At 41.6% G+C, this 8,123-nt stretch overlaps 1 long non-coding RNA gene across 1 annotated transcript; it reads left to right on the plus strand.

The window, feature by feature from the left end:
• Positions 1 to 4,614: 4,614 nt before the first annotated feature.
• On the plus strand, positions 4,615 to 7,028 carry LOC123107967 (uncharacterized). Its single transcript, XR_006451821.1, has 3 exons — positions 4,615 to 4,940; positions 6,494 to 6,568; positions 6,988 to 7,028. It is a non-coding gene; the product is annotated as an uncharacterized lncRNA (long non-coding RNA).
• The last annotated feature ends 1,095 nt before the right edge of the window (positions 7,029 to 8,123 follow it).

Raw genomic sequence — 8,123 nt, forward strand, 5'->3', positions numbered from 1 at the left:
GTCATAAAGCAAACAATGCTAGTCCGCTGCCTTATTTCTAGTTGTTAACGACCAATATAGATGGTCATAGCCTTGTAAATTGTGGTGGGTTGCTATGACTAGGCGCCACCTCATCAGTTTGGCCTATGTGTCATGTCCATGTGGCAGTTTTTGCCCTAGGTTGTGAAGCAACCTATATTTCTGTCATTCCCAAAATTCCCCAAAAAATCTCATAAATTCTTTGGGTCATATCTTCATCAAATATGTAAAAACCTTCCTTGCCTGGTTCAAAAATAATTCAAAAATATTCATTTTCCTATTCTGTTCAGAACAACAGTTTGTGAAGGAAGTACCACTTTGGCATGTCCAAAGAGTATCCATTTTCTACTTTTCTATGCCCAAATAACCATCCTCCACCAAATGCCAGCTCAATCCATTCATTATTTTGAGCCGAGCTTCAACATTCGTATTTATGTCCAGTGTGGTAGTTTGCAAAGCAAGTACCACCTAGGCTCCTCCTTTTGAGATGAAAATTTGTGAAGACGGTCTTCTTAGTAACTGATCATCCTCAGCCAAAACTCACGCCCATTAGCCATGTACATTTCCCGTACCGCTAATCAAACACTTGGCTGCTAATTCATGTTTGAGCATCGATCGGTCTCATCATGAGAATCTTATGTTGTAATTTTCTTCCTAGCACCTACCTGGGGAGTGCCCAACCCACTAGACATTCCTAGGCCGCCCAGAACACATGGCAACGCCACGGTCACGCGGTGACCACGCGGCGGCATGCGAGTTTACGCACTCTAGAGTTGGGGCCCTCGACCACCGTCCAAACCTTGACGTATCGCCACCAAACCATGTATTTATGATTAAATAGGTACTTATGTAACTAGAAATTATTTTTGGAAAAATAAATAGCAAACTATGAGGCAGTTGTAGTTCAAATTTGACCCGCTTCCTACTGAATCGGCGGGGATTTGTCTTTTTCACCAGAGGTGGATCAAAACTTTTGACACCCAACCATTTTTGTCAATTGTGCATTAAATATGGCCTAGTATTTTAGAAAATTGATTTGGTCCAATTTTGCAACAATTATTTGGGAGGTCCTTCACAAAAAAACCTCATTTCAGGCACTCGGAAAATGGAAAATGAATTTTCCGTGCACAGAAAATGAAAACTTCCTTAGGCAACATTGTTTGCCATTCCAAGATGCACCCTTGTGCACAATATGAGATCATTTGAACAAAATATGCCATGAATGTGGCCATAAGATTGATCATTTGGCTCGAAAGCCATGAATCTTCACGCATGACAGCTCATTTTTTAGATCACTTTTTTTCAAATAATTGCCGAATTACAAGTTTGTTATTGTTCCTCGGAACTTGGCCACATATCATGACACAACGCGAAGGTTTCCCAATTTTTTGATTTTTTTTTTGAATTTTTTATGCCCGTTTCGAAATGCGGTCAAAACGGCGGGAACGACCGTTCCTAGCTAGTTGTTGAATCTTGGATTTTTTTGGTGTTTCTCTATAAAATAGATACTTTTGTACCTAAAAATGATTTTTAGAAAAAATAAAAAGCAAACTATGTGGCAGCTGCAGTTCAAATTTGACCCGCTTCCTACTGAATTGGCGGAAATTTGTCTTTTTCACCAGAGGTGGATCGAATCTTTTGACACCCAACCATTTGGTCAATTGTGCATTAAATATGGCCTTGTATTTTAGAAAAATGATTTGGTCCAATTTTGCAACAATTATTTGGGAGGTCCTTCACAAAAAAACCTCATTTCAGGCACTCGAAAAATGGAAAATGGCTCTTTTGTGCAATGAAAGTGAAAACTCCCTTAGGCAACATTGTTTGCCATTCCAAGATGCACCCTTGTGCACAATATGAGGTCATTTAAACAAACTATGCCATGAATGAGGCCATAAGATTGATCATTTGGCTTGAAAGCCATTGATCTCCACACGTGATAGCTCGTTTTTGAGAACAATTTTTTAAAATAATTGATGTATTACAAGTTTGTTATTTTTCCTAGTAACTTGGCCACATACAATGTGAAGGTTTCCCAATTTTTGTTTTTTTTTTAATTTGTTATGCCCGTTTCAAAATGCGGTCAAAACGGCAGGAATGACTGTTCCTAGCTAGTTGTTGAATCTTGGAATTTTTTTGGTGTTTCTCTGATAAAATAGATACTTTTGTACCTAAAATGATTTTGAGAAAAAATAAAAAGCAAACTATGTGGCAGCTGCAGTTCAAATTTGACCCGCTTCCTACTGAATCGGCAAAAATTTGTCTTTTTCACCAGAGGTGGATCGACTCTTTTGACACCCAACCATTTGGTCAATTGTGCATTAAATATGGCCGAGTATTTTAGAAAAATGATTTGGTCCAATTTTGCAACAATTATTTGGGAGGTCCTTCAGAAAAAAACCTCCTTTTGGGCACTCAGAAAAATGGAAAATGGCTCTTTTGTGCAATGAAAGTGAAAACTCCCTTAGGCAACATTGTTTGGAATTCCAAGATGCACCCTTCTGCAAAATATTAGGTCATTTGAAAAAACTATGCCATGAATGTGGCCATAAGATTGATCATTTGGCTTGAAAGCCATGAATCTTCACGCATGACAGCTCATTTTTGAGAACACTTTTTTAAATAAATTTTTGTATTACAAGTTTATTATTTTTCCTGGAAACTTGGTCACATATAATGACACAATGCGAAGGTTTTCCAATTTTTTGATTTTTTTTGAATTTTTTATGCCCGTTTCAAAATGGGGTCAAAACGGCGGGCTTGACCATTTGTATCTGTGTGTGGAATCTTGCAAAACTATTGGCGCATCTCTGATGAAATATATACTTGTGTATCTTAAAATGATTTATGTAAAAAATAACGAGCAAGATATGAAGTAGGTGTAGTTCAAATTTGACCCAGTCCCAGCTGATTCAGAAGGAACCCATTTAAATGGCCAAAAATAGGTAGAAAGATTGGAAATGTATTAAAGTTGGTGATCATTCATAAAATGTGGTATAATTTGCGTGAAAATTTTAGTGGTGCCATTTTGCAAAATAATACGGGCAGTTGCTTCACATTTTACTATGTTTTAGGACTTAGAAACTATTTTAAATGACAAAAATATCGAACCAATCAGGATCTATCACGCGGATCGCCCCGCTCTATGAAATCTGAGCCGTCCACGGCGGATGGATCCAATGTCCACCCTCTCACCTACCCACACCCACCCACTCTCCCCCGCACACCACTCATCCCCCGCACGACTTCCCCTCCTCTCTCACCCAGATCCATATGTCGCCGGCGCCATCGCCAGCCTCTCCCCTTCCCACAGATCCAAAACCACGGCGACGGTCATGCGGATCGGAAAGCCATGGCAGCGGACCTTATGGATCCATCTCCCTCACCCCCTTAGCCCCCACGCACCCATGCCCGCCACCCCCAACCCTCTCCCTCCCTCTGTGATCTCGATCGGCCCTGCTCTCCACCGCCCGCCTTGACTTCGCCGGAGATAGAGGCGTCGTCGCCCAGCAACCACGGCTGTCTTGCTTGCCGACGAGCACAGCGCTCCATCAATCTGGCCGGATCCGGCGCATGCGTGGCCTGTATAGGGTCTCCGGCCACCAGGACGGGCAGCGCCATCGGCTCCCTCGGCTCCGGCGACTGCGACCGCGACCGGCGACTGGCAGCGGGCATCTCTCCCAGGTAATAGATGAGATCCATCTCCCTCCCGCCTTTATCCTTGGTTCATTCTCGCTTGCCGCGTAAGATCTGTTCGTGATATGCACTAGATAGTGATGCCGAGGTCAAGAGTTGGTTAGTGCTCAATGGATCTCTTCCGTAGGTTAGGAGCTGGAGGCTATTTCTTGATGGTGCCTCCAGTGCAGCAACGGTTGACACCCTCCTCGTCTTTGTGTAGTTGCAGTCCCCTGAAGCCAACGCATAAATACATGCAAGTTATTTTTGTTTCTTGCGCACGTGAGTTAGTTTCAATTGAACTGTAGAGCAGGGCTTATAGACGTAGTTGGGGGTGTCAACTGCCTACTAGTGTAGCTGAACTTTGTGTAGTCGGAACAGGTTGCATTTTGCATTCGTTGGGGTACTTGGCCATCATACAGCAGTACCAATCGAGTACGGACGTTGTGGAGTACTACTTTATAGTACTAGCATAGAAGTGACAGAGTTTCAGAGCAAGGAACAGCCGACATGGTCGGTACTGGTGTAGAGTTTAGTACTCTGTAGTTTTACCTGAACGGAGTTGTAGACTATACTCTCTAGTTTTTGCTGAATAGAGTTAAAAGATTGTACAATGTGGTTTGTGCTAAACAGAGTTCTATACTGCATTCCATATCTTGTGATGAATAGAGTGTTTCTAGAAGCAAAAGATTCGTTCGGTTGGTAGCTTCATGGGCTAATGTGTGACCAACACGTGACTTGTTTGTAGCATCTATTGACAAAAATGTCAGCCATAGTAACTGACAGTGTGCCTTGACATGTTTATATGTTATCATGCTTACGAATCAACTACTCCATATATTTTTTGCATCTCTGTCACATCCAATCGTGATTCAGGATGTACTAATTATTGTATGCTATCCTATTCCTACTAGCATAGAAGTGAAGTGTGTAGGATTGGTATTATGCCCCTGTGTTATTTGTATTCTTCACAGGTTACACGCAGTCAGTCTTCCAAGGTCTGTCGTGCGTCCTGCTAGTGTTCACAGCCTTCCAAGTTCATGGGGGTCTTGTTTGTTTGTTCATGTGATGATTCTTCTACACATTTCATAGTTTCTTCTACATAGGCGCTACATTTTGGGTAAATCCTGTGCAGATTATGAAGTAACTTGGGTGCCTCGGTAACCATCTTCTTCGTTCTTTTGCAGTTGTGGAGACCACGGATGGGACTATCGCAGTTGCTTCTGCGTTTCACGGGCATCAGGAAGGTACTAATTACCATTTCCTCTCTCTAGTTCTTACTCACCACACAAGAAGTCAAGGCATATCTGACCATCGCGGGGCCCTTTGCTACATTTGTTGTTCTATGTAATTGGAGAGCTGCTCAAAAGGCTTTCTTCCATATGCTTATGTGTTGCTTTATTTAACAGCGGTACATTACAAGGATCACAAGTTCTTGTTGAAAGCGGTAGAAGAGGGAGTTGACTGTGGCCATGGAGGCATGTTTGGCTCCGACACCATGGATGCCGCTGCGCTCTCTCATCATCCTCCTCCTTGACCCTTGGGCACATCGGGCTGCTGTGCTTCTTCTAGTTTCACATGTAGGCTTTTCAAAGGATTTTGGATGATGATAATATCAACTTAGTTCCTTGAATGTGATATATAGATTCTTCCCTTGCTTTAACTGATTGCCAGAAACTGTACATTCCTGGTTGACAGTCATGAACTTTTATTGTTGGTAATCTAAAATATTCTGCATATTTAGTGTCCAAATACATTCCAAAGATAAATCTTAGCTGTAAATATTCTGCATATATAGTGTTCAATTTGATCTATAAGATCTGAGTTTATTGTACTATTAATGGTGATAAGATTGCCGCTAGTATATCAGTTCTGCTCTAGCAAAACTTACCAGTTTCTGCCTTTCCCTACTTTAAACCATCTAAAAAGGCTAGCATGATTATTGAAGCCCATGACCTTTTGCCCATCCATCCTTGAGCTTTTATTTCTGGGGTTTACTTCATCAGAACTTTGTGATGAGTTACCAGCAATGTCCCTTTACCGAAGCCCTGTGATTGTAGTAGGGTTGCCTGCGGGGCAGTCGGCACATGCATGATGCTGCATTCCTGCCAATCATGTTTGCTTAGATGTTTGGCTTCCTACTTTTGTATTGTTTTGTAATGTATTGTTTTGTATTGTCTCCATTCGAGTCTCAGTCCTCCTGCACAGCAAGGAGCTGGACCAAGGGGGCAAGCAGTGCTGCTGGTTCCTTGAGACATGTGCAACACATTTAACTTGTAGTACTCCAGTAATCTAGTAATTTTGCTTAGAGTATTTAACAAGGTTGAACTGTACATGTGTGGAGTAATTTTGCTTGGAGTATTTAACAAGATTCAGCAAGATTTAACTTACTTTTCCAGTTAATTAAATGGACATCTTGGATTAGTTAGAAAATCATGAATTATTTGCAGAAATCCATAGAAGTATTGTACTCCAGTGTGCATTACTTACATAAACTTGCTTGCAAGCTTATTTTCTGACTTGTATATTCTGAAACTGAAAAAGCTTAGTTAACTTCTGTTAAGTTTCAGTAATATTCAGTGGAGTATTTACTGTAAATTTTGCACATCACAATAATTTCACTTGCTGTTAACTGCTGTAATATTCAGTGGGACCTTGAAATCACATATTTGTTTGGGCATGTGCTATATGTACCATTTTAGAAGTAGTCCACATATTTCTGTCCTGCTAGTCTTTTTTAAACTTCTTATGAGATTGAAGTATTCGTTCTGATTTCTGGTTTGCTGATTGTTGTAGACAGATGTATGAAACCTCTTAACTGTGGACGACAACTACTTGAGAAGGACCATCATCACCCATCAAGTACGCCATTGAGGTAATTCACCAGTCCCTCTAGCACCAACTATCTATTTTCTCTAGTATGCTTAGTTTTGTCATGCTGTTGTGGTACCCCATTGCTGTTGCTTGAATCTCATGCCAGCGCTGGTGCGCCTGTGGCTTGATGTGCTGTGATCTTTATCTGTGTAGGTTTTGTTTGATGATATGCTTAGATTATGATCATAAGCATGGTGGTTTGATGATGCTGAGGCCAGCTGTTAAACCATGATATAGTTGCTGGAACTGAGCTTAATATTCATGTGTGTATGTGTATGTGTGTCGAGTAAAGTTGTGGTTTGTGCTACTCCTTTGTAACGTGATGAAACAAAGAATGTCCTTTACTCCTTTTTTGAATGGAATGCTCATAATATATTGGCTCCAGTTTTTCTATTTTTTATCAGCTGATTCATGTAACAGGGCGTCCGTGGAAGGCCCAGTCCTGACTCTCCAGTGAGTCCGACATTTGATCGCTATTGAAGGAGCTACATGTAGAAGAAGAAAACACTTGTATAGCTTGTAACTGATTCCCATAGTTGTAGAGCTTGTATCAACTCAGCTTGTATTACGTGTAACTTGTTGAACTTGTAAATGCTACAGCTTGTAGGACGTGTCATTTGTAGAGCTTGTAAATAAGCTTGTATATGCTACAACTTGTAGGACGTGTCATTTGTAGAGCTTCTATTGAATCTGGCTATTGTTATTTGAAGTATCATGTGTGTTTTTTGCTTGCCAATTTAACTATTGGTTATTTTCTTATTCTCAAATTGAAATATGAAGAATCTGGGCCTAATAGCTAGGACCCACTTATCAGAACCTGACAAGTGGGACCTGTTTGACTAGTGGACCCATTTTATAAAAAAAACTAAAAATGTTGAACAAAAAGGCCATAACCCATGAAATAAAAAGGCCGAATTGTTGGGCTTGGCCCATGAAGTCTGACCAAAAATTGATAGGAAAAAATATATATAAAGGCTGAATTAATGGGCTCGGCCCATATAAACACCCAATTGGACCGGGCCGATTCTTGTGCCACATCAGATTGCCACGTCGGATGCCTACGTGGCCTGGGGAGGCTGCTAGTGACCAAAACAAAACAATAGGCATATTTTGGTTGTAAACGTCCACTACCTTCTCACAGAGAAGGTCGTTAATTTCAGTTTACGACCGCCAGCTTTTGACCTTCTGTTTTTGGTCAAAAAAAGGTCGCAAATGAAAAACAATGACCTTTCAGTGACCAATAGTCAAGGTCACAAGTTGACATATTTCTTGTATTGTCCCTATGCTCTGTTCGCTCGTCATGAGCAACATTCCAGTCACCAAGACCCTCATCGACGGTGGCACAGGGATCGATGTCCTGTCCGTCAAGACATTCGACAGCCTCCAGGTGCCATACGATCAGCTACAGCCTACCAAGCCCTTCTCAGGAGTGACCGATGGCTCCAAGACCCCGATAGGGAAGGTCCGCCTCCCAGTCACCTTCGGCCAGCGTGACAACTACCGCACCGAGCTCATCGACTTCGACGTCGCCCACATCTGTCTGCCATACAACGCCA

The sequence above is a fragment of the Triticum aestivum genome, chromosome 1A (genome assembly GCF_018294505.1).
Source record: "Triticum aestivum cultivar Chinese Spring chromosome 1A, IWGSC CS RefSeq v2.1, whole genome shotgun sequence".
In the NCBI taxonomy this organism is placed as follows: Eukaryota; Viridiplantae; Streptophyta; class Magnoliopsida; order Poales; family Poaceae; genus Triticum; species Triticum aestivum.